Source organism: Oncorhynchus gorbuscha, unplaced genomic scaffold (genome assembly GCF_021184085.1).
Source record: "Oncorhynchus gorbuscha isolate QuinsamMale2020 ecotype Even-year unplaced genomic scaffold, OgorEven_v1.0 Un_scaffold_5628, whole genome shotgun sequence".
NCBI classification, from domain to species: Eukaryota; Metazoa; Chordata; class Actinopteri; order Salmoniformes; family Salmonidae; genus Oncorhynchus; species Oncorhynchus gorbuscha.
In genome coordinates, this window is record NW_025749391.1 from 15,001 (window position 1) to 25,207 (window position 10,207).

Consider the following 10,207-nt stretch of genomic DNA (forward strand, 5'->3'; position numbering starts at 1 on the left):
GGAGTGGGTCTAGGGTGTCAGGTAGGGTGGAGGTGATATGGTCCTTGACTAGTCTCTCAAAGCACTTCATGATGACGGAAGTGAGTGCTACGGGGCGGTAGTCGTTTAGCTCAGTTACCTTAGCTTTCTTGGGAACAGGAACAATGGTGGCCCTCTTGAAGCATGTGGGAACAGCAGACTGGTATAGGGATTGATTGAATATGTCCGTAAACACACCGGCCAGCTGGTCTGCGCATGCTCTGAGGGCGCGGCTGGGGATGCCGTCTGGGCCTGCAGCCTTGCGAGGGTTAACACGTTTAAATGTCTTGCTCACCTCGGCTGCAGTGAAGGAGAGACCGCATGTTTCCGTTGCAGGCCGTGTCAGTGGCACTGTATTGTCCTCAAAGCGGGCAAAAAAGTTATTTAGTCTGCCTGGGAGCAAGACATCCTGGTCCGTGACTGGGCTGGATTTCATCTTGTAGTCCGTGATTGACTGTAGACCCTGCCACATGCCTCTTATGTCTGAGCCATTGAATTGAGATTCCACTTTGTCTCTGTACTGACGCTTAGCTTGTTTAATAGCCTTACGGAGGAATAGCTGCACTGTTTGTATTCAGTCATGTTGCCAGACACCTTGCCCTGATTAAAAGCAGTGGTTCGCGCTTTCAGTTTCACGCGAATGCTGCCATCAATCCACGGTTTCTGGTTAGGGAATGTTTTTATCGTTGCTATGGGAACGACATCTTCGACGCACGTTCTAATGAACTCGCACACCGAATCAGCGTATTCGTCAATATTCCCATCTGACCAATACGAAACATGTCCCAGTCCACGTGATGGAAGCAGTCTTGGAGTGTAGAGTCAGCTTGGTCTGACCAGCGTTGGACAGACCTCAGCGTGGGAGCCTCTTGTTTAATTTCTGCCTGTAGGCAGGGATCAGCAAAATGGAGTCGTGGTCAGCTTTTCCGAAAGGGGGGCGGGGCAGGGCCTTATATGCGTCGCGGAAGTTAGAGTAACAATGATCCAAGGTTTTACCACCCCTGGTTGCGCAATCGATATGCTGATAAAATTTAGGGAGTCTTGTTTTCAGATTGGCTTTGTTAAAATCCCCAGCTACAATGAATGCAGCCTCCGGATAAATGTTTTCCAGTTTGCAAAGAGTTAAATAAAGTTCGTTCAGAGCCATCGATGTGTCTGCTTGGGGGGGGATATATACGGCTGTGATTATAATCGAAGAGAATTCTCTTGGAAGATAATGCGGTCTACATTTGATTGTGAGGAATTCTAAATCAGGTGAACAGCAGGATTTGAGTTCCTGTATGTTTCCTTCATCACACCATGTCCCGTTAGTCATGAGGCATACGCCCCCGCCACTCTTCTTACCAGAGAGATGTTTGTTTCTGTCGGCGCGATGCGTGGAGAAACCCGTTGGCTGCACCGCCCTGGATAGCGTTTTCCCAGTAAGCCATGTCTCCTTAAAGCAAGAAACGTTGCAGTATCTGATGTCCCTCTAGAATGCCACCCTTGCTCGGATTTCATCAACCTTGTTGTCGAGAGACTGGACATTGGCAAGAAGAATACTGGGAAGTGGTGCGCGATGTGCCCTTTTTCGGAGTCTGACCAGAACACCGCCGCGTTTCCCTCTTTTTCGGAGTCGTTTCCTTGGGTCGCTGCATGCGATCCATTCAAATCAAATCAAATCAAATTTATTTATATAGCCCTTCGTACATCAGCTGATATCTCAAAGTGCTGTACAGAAACCCAGCCTAAAACCCCAAACAGCAAACAATGCAGGTGTAAAAGCACGGTGGCTAGGAAAAACTCCCTAGAAAGGCCAAAACCTAGGAAGAAACCTAGAGAGGAACCGGGCTATGTGGGGTGGCCAGTCCTCTTCTGGCTGTGCCGGGTAGAGATTATAACAGAACATGACCAAGATGTTCAAATGTTCATAAATGACCAGCATGGTCAAATAATAATAAGGCAGAACAGTTGAAACTGGAGCAGCAGCACAGTCAGATGGACTGGGGACAGCAAGGAGCCATCATGTCAGGTAGTCCTGGGGCACGGTCCTAGGGCTCAGGTCCTCCGAGAGAGAGAAAGAAAGAGAGAATTAGAGAGAGCATATGTGGGGTGGCCAGTCCTCTTCTGGCTGTGCCAGGTGGAGATTATAACAGAACGTGGCCAAGATGTTCAAATGTTCATAAATGACCAGCATGGTTGAATAATAGTAAGGCAGAACAGTTGAAACTGGAGCAGGAGCATGGCCAGGTGGACTGGGGACAGCAAGGAGTCCTCATGTCAGGTAGTCCTGGGACATGGTCCTAGGGCCCAGGCCAGTTGAAACTGGAGCAGCAGCATGGCCAGGTGGACTGGGGACAGCAAGGAGTCATCATGTCAGGTAGTCCTGGGGCATGGTTCTAGGGCTCAGGTCCTCCGAGAGAGAGAAAGAAAGAGAGAAGGAGAGAATTAGAGAACGCACACTTAGATTTACACAGGACACCGAATAGGACAGGAGAAGTACTCCAGATAAACAAACTGACCCTAGCCCCCGACACATAAACTACTGCAGCATAAATACTGGAGGCTGAGACAGGAGGGGTCAGGAGACACTGTGGCCCCATCCGAGGACACCCCGGACAGGGCCAAACAGGAAGGATATAACCCCACCCACTTTGCCAAAGCACAGCCCCCACACCACTAGAGGGAAATCTTCAACCACCAACTTACCATCCTGAGACAAGGCCGAGTATAGCCCACAAAGATCTCCGACACGGTACAACCCAAGGGGTGGGGGGGAACCCAGACAGGCCGACCACAACAGTGAATCAACCCACCCAGGTGACGCATCCCCCCCCCAGGGACGGCACGAGAGAGCCCCAGCAAGCCAGTGACTCAGCCCCGTAACAGGGTTAGAGGCAGAGAATCCCAGTGGAAAAAGGGGAACCGGCCAGGCAGAGACAGCAAGGGCGGTTCGTTGCTCCAGAGCCTTTCCGTTCACCTTCCCACTCCTGGGCCAGACTACACTCAATCATATGACCCACTGAAGAGATGAGTCTTCAGTAAAGACTTAAAGGTTGAGACCGAGTTTGCGTCTCTGACATGGGTAGGCAGACCGTTCCATAAAAATGGAGCTCTATAGGAGAAAGCCCTGCCTCCAGCTGTTTGCTTAGAAATTCTAGGGACAATTAGGAGGCCTGCGTCTTGTGACCGTAGCGTACGTATAGGTATGTACGGCAGGACCAAATCAGAGAGGTAGGTAGGAGCAAGCCCATGTAATGCTTTGTAGGTTAGCAGTAAAACCTTGAAATCAGCCCTTGCTTTGACAGGAAGCCAGTGTAGAGAGGCTAGCACTGGAGTAATATGATCAAATTTTTTGGTTCTAGTCAGGATTCTAGCAGCCGTATTTAGCACTAACTGAAGTTTATTTAGTGCTTTATCCGGGTAGCGGAAAATAGAGCATTGCAGTAGTCTAACCTAGAAGTGACAAAAGCATGGATTAATTTTTCTGCATCATTTTTGGACAGAAAGTTTCTGATTTTTGCAATGTTACGTAGATGGAAAAAAGCTGTCCTCGAAATGGTCTTGATATGTTCTTCAAAAGAGAGATCAGGGTCCAGAGTAACGCCGAGGTCCTTCACAGTTTTATTTGAGACGACTGTACAACCATTAAGATTAATTGTCAGATTCAACAGAAGATCTCTTTGTTTCTTGGGACCTAGAACAAGCATCTCTGTTTTGTCCGAGTTTAATAGTAGAAAGTTTGCAGCCATCCACTTCCTTATGTCTGAAACACATGCTTCTAGCGAGGGCAATTTTGGTGCTTCACCATGTTTCATTGAAATGTACAGCTGTGTGTCATCCGCATAGCAGTGAAAGTTTACATTATGTTTTCGAATAACATCCCCAAGAGGTAAAATATATAGTGAAAACAATAGTGGTCCTAAAACAGAACCTTGAGGAACACCGAAATGTACAGTTGATTTGTCAGAGGACAAACCATTCACAGAGACAAACTGATATCTTTCCGACAGATAAGACCTAAACCAGGCCAGAACATGTCCGTGTAGACCAATTTGGGTTTCCAATCTCTCCAAAAGAATGTGGTGATCGATGGTATCAAAAGCAGCACTAAGGTCTAGGAGCACGAGGACAGATGCAGAGCCTCGGTCCGATGCCATCAAAATGTCATTTACCACCTTCACAAGTGCCGTCTCAGTGCTATGATGGGGTCTAAAACCAGACTGAAGCATTTCGTATACATTGTTTGTCTTCAGGAAGGCAGTGAGTTGCTGCGCAACAGCCTTCTCTAAAATCTTTGAGAGGAATGGAAGATTCGATATAGGCCGATAGTTTTTTATATTTTCTGGGTCAAGGTTTGGCTTTTTCAAGAGAGGCTTTATTACTGCCACTTTTAGTGAGTTTGGTACACATCCAGTGGATAGAGAGCCGTTTATTATGTTCAACATAGGAGGGCCAAGCACAGGAAGCAGCTCTTTCAGTAGTTTAGTTGGAATAGGGTCCAGTATACAGCTTGAAGGTTTAGAGGCCATGATTATTTTCATCATTGTGTCAAGAGATATAGTACTAAAACACTTGAGCGTCTCTCTTGATCCTAGGTCCTGGCAGAGTTGTGCAGACTCAGGACAACTGAGGTTTGGAGGAATACGCAGGTTTAAAGAGGAGTCCGTAATTTGCTTTCTAATAATCATAATCTTTTCCTCAAAGAAGTTCATGAATTTATCACTGCTAAAGTGCAAGTCATCCTCTCTTGGGGAATGCTGCTTTTTAGTTAGCTTTGCCACAGTATCAAAAAGGAATTTCGGATTGTTCTTATTTTCCTCAATTAAGTTAGAAAATAGGACGATCGAGCAGCAGTAAGGGCTCTTCGGTACTGCACGGTACCATCCTTCCAAGCTAGTCGGAAGACTTCCAGTTTGGTGTGGCGCCATTTCCGTTCCAATTTTCTGGAAGCTTGCTTCAGAGCTCGGTATTTTCTGTGTACCATGGAGCTAGTTTCTTATGAGACATTTTTTTAGTTTTTAGGGGTGCAACTGCATCTAGGGTATTGCGCAAGGTTAAATTGAGATCCTCAGTTAGGTGGTTAACGGATTTTTGTCCTCTGGCGTCCTTGGGCAGGCAGAGGGAGTCTGGAAGGGCATCAAGGAATCTTTGTGTTGTCTGTGAATTTATAGCACGACTTTTGATGTTCCTTGGTTGGGGTCTGAGCAGATTATTTGTTGCAATTGCAAACGTAATAAAATGGTGGTCTGATAGTCCAGGATTATGAGGAAAACATTAAGATCCACAACATTTATTCCATGGGACAAAACTAGGTCCAGCGTATGACTGTGAGAGTGAGTGGGTCCAGAGACATGTTGGACAAAACCCACTGAGTCGATGATGGCTCCAAAAGCCTTTTGGAGTGGGTCTGTGGACTTTTCCATGTGAATATTAAAGTCACCAAAGATTAGAATATTATCTGCAATGACTACAAGGTCTGATAGGAATTCAGGGAACTCAGTGAGAAACGCTGTATATGGCCCAGGAGGCCTGTAAACAGTAGCTATAAAAAGTGATTGAGTAGGCTGCATAGATTTCATGACTAGAAGCTCAAAAGACGAAAACGTCATTTTTTTTTGTAAATTGAAATTTGCTATCGTAAATGTTAGCAACACCTCCGCCTTTGCGGGATGCACGGGGATATGGTCACTAGTGTAGCCAGGAGGTGAGGCCTCATTTAACACAGTAAATTCATCAGGCTTAAGCCATGTTTCAGTCAGGCCAATCACATCAAGATTATGATCAGTGATTAGTTCATTGACTATAATTGCCTTTGAAGTAAGGGATCTAACATTAAGTAGCCCTATTTTGAGATGTGAGGTATCATGATCTCTTTCAGTAATGACAGGAATGGAGGTGGTCTTTATCCTAGTGAGATTGCTAAGGCGAACACCGCCATGTTTAGTTTTGCCCAACCCAGGTCGAGGCACAGACACGGTCTCAATGGTGATAGCTGAGCTGACTACACTAACTATGCTAGTGGCAGACTCCACTATGCTGGCAGGCTGGCTAATAGCCTGCTGCCTGGCCTGCACCCTATTTCATTGTGGAGCTAGAGGAGTTAGAGCCCTGTCTATGTTGGCAGATAAGATGAGAGCACCCCTCCAGCTAGGATGGAGTCCGTCACTCCTCAGCAGGTCAGGCTTGGTCCTGTTTGTGGGCGAGTCCCAGAAAGAGGGCCAATTATCTACAAATTCTATCTTTTGGGAGGGGCAGAAAACAGTTTTCAACCAGCGATTGAGTTGTGAGACTCTGCTGTAGAGCTCATCACTCCCCCTAACTGGGAGGGGGCCAGAGACAATTACTCGATGCCGACACATCTTTCTAGCTGATATGCACGCAGAAGCTATGTTGCGCAGTGATCTCTGACTGTTTCATCCTAACATCGTTGGTGCCGACGTGGATAACAATATCTCTATACTCTCTACACTCGCCAGTTTTAGCTTTAGCCAGCACCATCTTCAGATTAGCCTTAACGTCGGTAGCCCTGCCCCGGGTAAACAGTGTATGATCGCTGGATGATTCGCTTTAAGTCTAATACTGCGGGTAATGGAGTCGCCAATGACTAGAGTTTTCAATTTGTCAGAGCTAATGGTGGGAAGCTTCGGCGTCTCAGACCCCGTAACGGGAGGAGTAGAGACCAGAGAAGACTCGGCCTCTGACACCGACCCGCTGCTTAATGGGGGAGAACCGGTTGAAAGTTTCTGTCTGCTGAATGAGCGACACCGGTTGAGCGTTCCTACAGCATTTCCTTCCAGAAACCGTGAGAAAGTTGTCCGGCTGCGGGGACTGTGCCAGGGGATTTTACTACTATCTGTACTTACTGGTGGCACAGACGCTGTTTCATCCTTTCCTACACTGAAATTACCCTTGCCTAACGATTGCGTCTGAAGCTGGGCTTGCAGTACAGCTATCCTCGCCGTAAGGCGAGCACAGCGGCTGCAATTAGAAGGCATCATGTTAATGTTACTACTTAGCCCGGCTGTTGGAGGTCCTGACGAATCGTGTCCAGATAAAGCGTCCGGAGTGAAAAAGTCGAGGAAAAAATAAATATATGAACGGTAATTAAAAAGTGAAACCCGTAAAGTTGTCAGGTAGCAAAATAGGTTGGCAACAAAACGCACAGCAATTTGAAAACAAGCCTGCAAGTTGTGCCTGCAAATCCATTCCGTTGTCCTGTTTGTAAGGCAGAACACAGGATCCGCGTCGCTGAAAACATATTCTTGGTCGTACTGATGGTGGGTTGGCGCTGATCTTATATTCAGTAGTTCTTCTCGACTGTATGTAATGAAACCTAAGATGACCTGGGGTACTAATGTAAGAAATAACACGTAAAAAAACAAAAAACTGCATAGTTTCCTAGGAACGCGAAGCGAGGCGGCCATCTCAGTCGGCGCCGGAAGTAGTTGGTCACAAGCTAATGATCTTCCTGTGTAGAGACAGATATCTAGCTGGCCACAGGCTAATGATCTTCATGTGTAGAGACAGATATCTAGCTGGCCACAGGCTAATGATCTTCATGTGTAGAGACAGATATCTAGCTGGTCACAGGCTAATGATCTTAATGTGGGAGATAGATATCTAGCTGGTCACAGGCTAATGATTGTCATGTGTAGAGACAGATATCTAGCTGGCCACAGGCTAATGAATTTCATGTGTAGAGACAGATATCTAGCTGTCTGGCTAATGATCTTAATGTGGGAGATAGGTATCTAGTTGGTCACAAGCTAATGATCTTCCTGTGTAGAGACAGATATCTAGCTGGCCACAGGCTAATGATCCTCATGTGTAGAGACAGATATCTAGCTGGTCACAGGTTAATGATCCTCATGTGTAGAGACAGATATCTAGCTGGGATCAGGCTGTTGCTGTTTTGATGTGTGGGAAACAATGAAAGCCTTGGTCTTTCTGTCAGCCCACACACACACATATTCTCTCTGGCTCTCTCTGCGGTCCCCAGGCCTGTGATTTATGGTGTGCTCCAGAGCCAAACGGTGCTTGTCTTTTAGCCCAGGGCTGAAGTGGCTGAATGGGCTGAATTCAGCTGTATTAACTGTCACCAGCCTCAGGCCATCACCACACAAACAGTTGGCTCATCTCTCTCTCTGGTCCTCCGCTCTGCTCCGGGAGGCAGAGGAGACATTATAGACGGAGATGTTGAAGACACCATAAACAACAGATGGTGACGTTGAAGACACCATAAACAACAGATGGAGAAGACACCATAAACAACAGATGGAGATGTTGAAGACACCATAAACAACAGATGGAGAAGACACCATAAACAACAGATGGAGATGTTGAAGACACCATAAACAACAGATGGTGACATTGAAGACACCATAAACAACAGATGTTGAAGACACCATAAACAACAGATGGAGATGTTGAAGACACCATAAACAACAGATGGTGACATTGAAGACACCATAAACAACAGATGGAGATGTTGAAGACACCATAAACAACAGATGGTGACATTGAAGACACCATAAACAACAGATGTTGAAGACACCATAAACAACAGATGGAGATGTTGAAGACACCATAAACAACAGATGGTGACATTGAAGACACCATAAACAACAGATGTTGAAGACACCATAAACAACAGATGGAGATGTTGAAGACACCATAAACAACAGATGGTGACATTGAAGACACCATAAACAACAGATGGAGATGTTGAAGACACCATAAACAACAGATGGTGACATTGAAGACACCATAAACAACAGATGTTGAAGACACCATAAACAACAGATGGAGATGTTGAAGACACCATAAACAACAGATGGTGATGTTGAAGACACCATAAACAACAGATGTTGAAGACACCATAAACAACAGATGGTGATGTTGAAGACACCATAAACAACAGATGTTGATGACACCATAAACAACAGATGGTGATGTTGAAGACACCATAAACAACAGATGGAGATGTTGAAGACACCATAAACAACAGATGGAGATGTTGATGACACCATAAACAACAGATGGTGATGTTGAAGACACCATAAACAACAGATGGAGATGTTGAAGACACCATAAACAACAGATGGTGATGTTGAAGACACCATAAACAACAGATGTTGATGACACCATAAACAACAGATGGTGATGTTGAAGACACCATAAACAACAGATGGAGATGTTGAAGACACCATAAACAACAGATGGAGGTGTTGAAGACACCATAAACAACAGATGGAGACATTGAAGACAACATAAACAACAGCAAATCTTGTCGTAACCTGATCAACTTCTTTCAACAGACCTGGGTGGTCTGATGGTGAGTCAATCAACCAACCAAGGGTTTGAATATCCGGTAGTTTACTTACAGGTGGTCCCTGGTCTCCCAGCGGTCCAGGAGAGCCACTTCCACCAGGGGCCCCGGGGGCTCCAGGACTGCCCTGGTGGAGAGACAAATGATCAACTACATGTTAAGTCAACTTATGCACATTTCATGCATGGATAAGAATTGGAATTGAACCAGAATATTTGTGTGTGTATATAGATAGATAGAGAGAGAGAGAGAGAGAGAGAGAGAGAGAGAGAGAGAGAGAGAGAGAGAGAGAGAGAGAGAGAGAGAGAGAGAGAGAGAGGAGAGGAGAGAGAGAGAGAGAGAGAGAGAGAGAGAGAGAGAGAGAGAGAGAGAGAGAGAGAGAGAGAGAGAGAGAGAGAGAGAGAGAGAGAGAGAGAGAGAGAGAGAGAGAGAGAGAGAGAGAGAGAGAGAGAGAGAGAGAGAGAGAGAGAGAGAGAGAGAGAGAGAGAGAGAGAGAGAGAGAGAGAGAGGAGAGAGAGGAGAGAGAGAGAGAGAGAGAGAGAGAGAGAGAGAGAGAGAGAGAGAGAAAAGCAACACTTACCACGGGCCCTGTAGTACCCTGCTGTCCTTGTGGTCCATCCTTCCCAGGCAGGCCCTTAGAACAGAACAGACAGGATCAATAAATAAACTACTGCTTTCCAGGCAGTCTCTTAGATCAGAACAGACAGGATCAATAAATAAACTACTGCTTTCCAGGCAGTCTCTTAGAACAGAACAGACAGGATCAATAAATAAACTACTGCTTTCCCAGACAGTCTCTTAGATCAGAACAGACAGGATCAACACAAACTACTGCTTTCCAGACAGTCTCTTAGAACAGAACAGACAGGATCAATAAAT

General features: G+C 45.9%; 1 long non-coding RNA gene across 1 annotated transcript in view; it reads right to left on the minus strand.

The window, feature by feature from the left end:
• The window catches only part of LOC124029140, an 18,863-nt gene extending 8,882 nt beyond the window's left edge, over positions 1-9,981 (minus strand). The window contains exons 1-2 of the long non-coding RNA XR_006837728.1: positions 9,909-9,981; positions 9,384-9,455 (exon numbers count right to left, since the gene is read on the minus strand). This is a non-coding gene — a long non-coding RNA (uncharacterized LOC124029140). The remainder of the gene's footprint in view (positions 1-9,383; positions 9,456-9,908) is intronic.
• Positions 9,982-10,207: the final 226 nt, after the last annotated feature.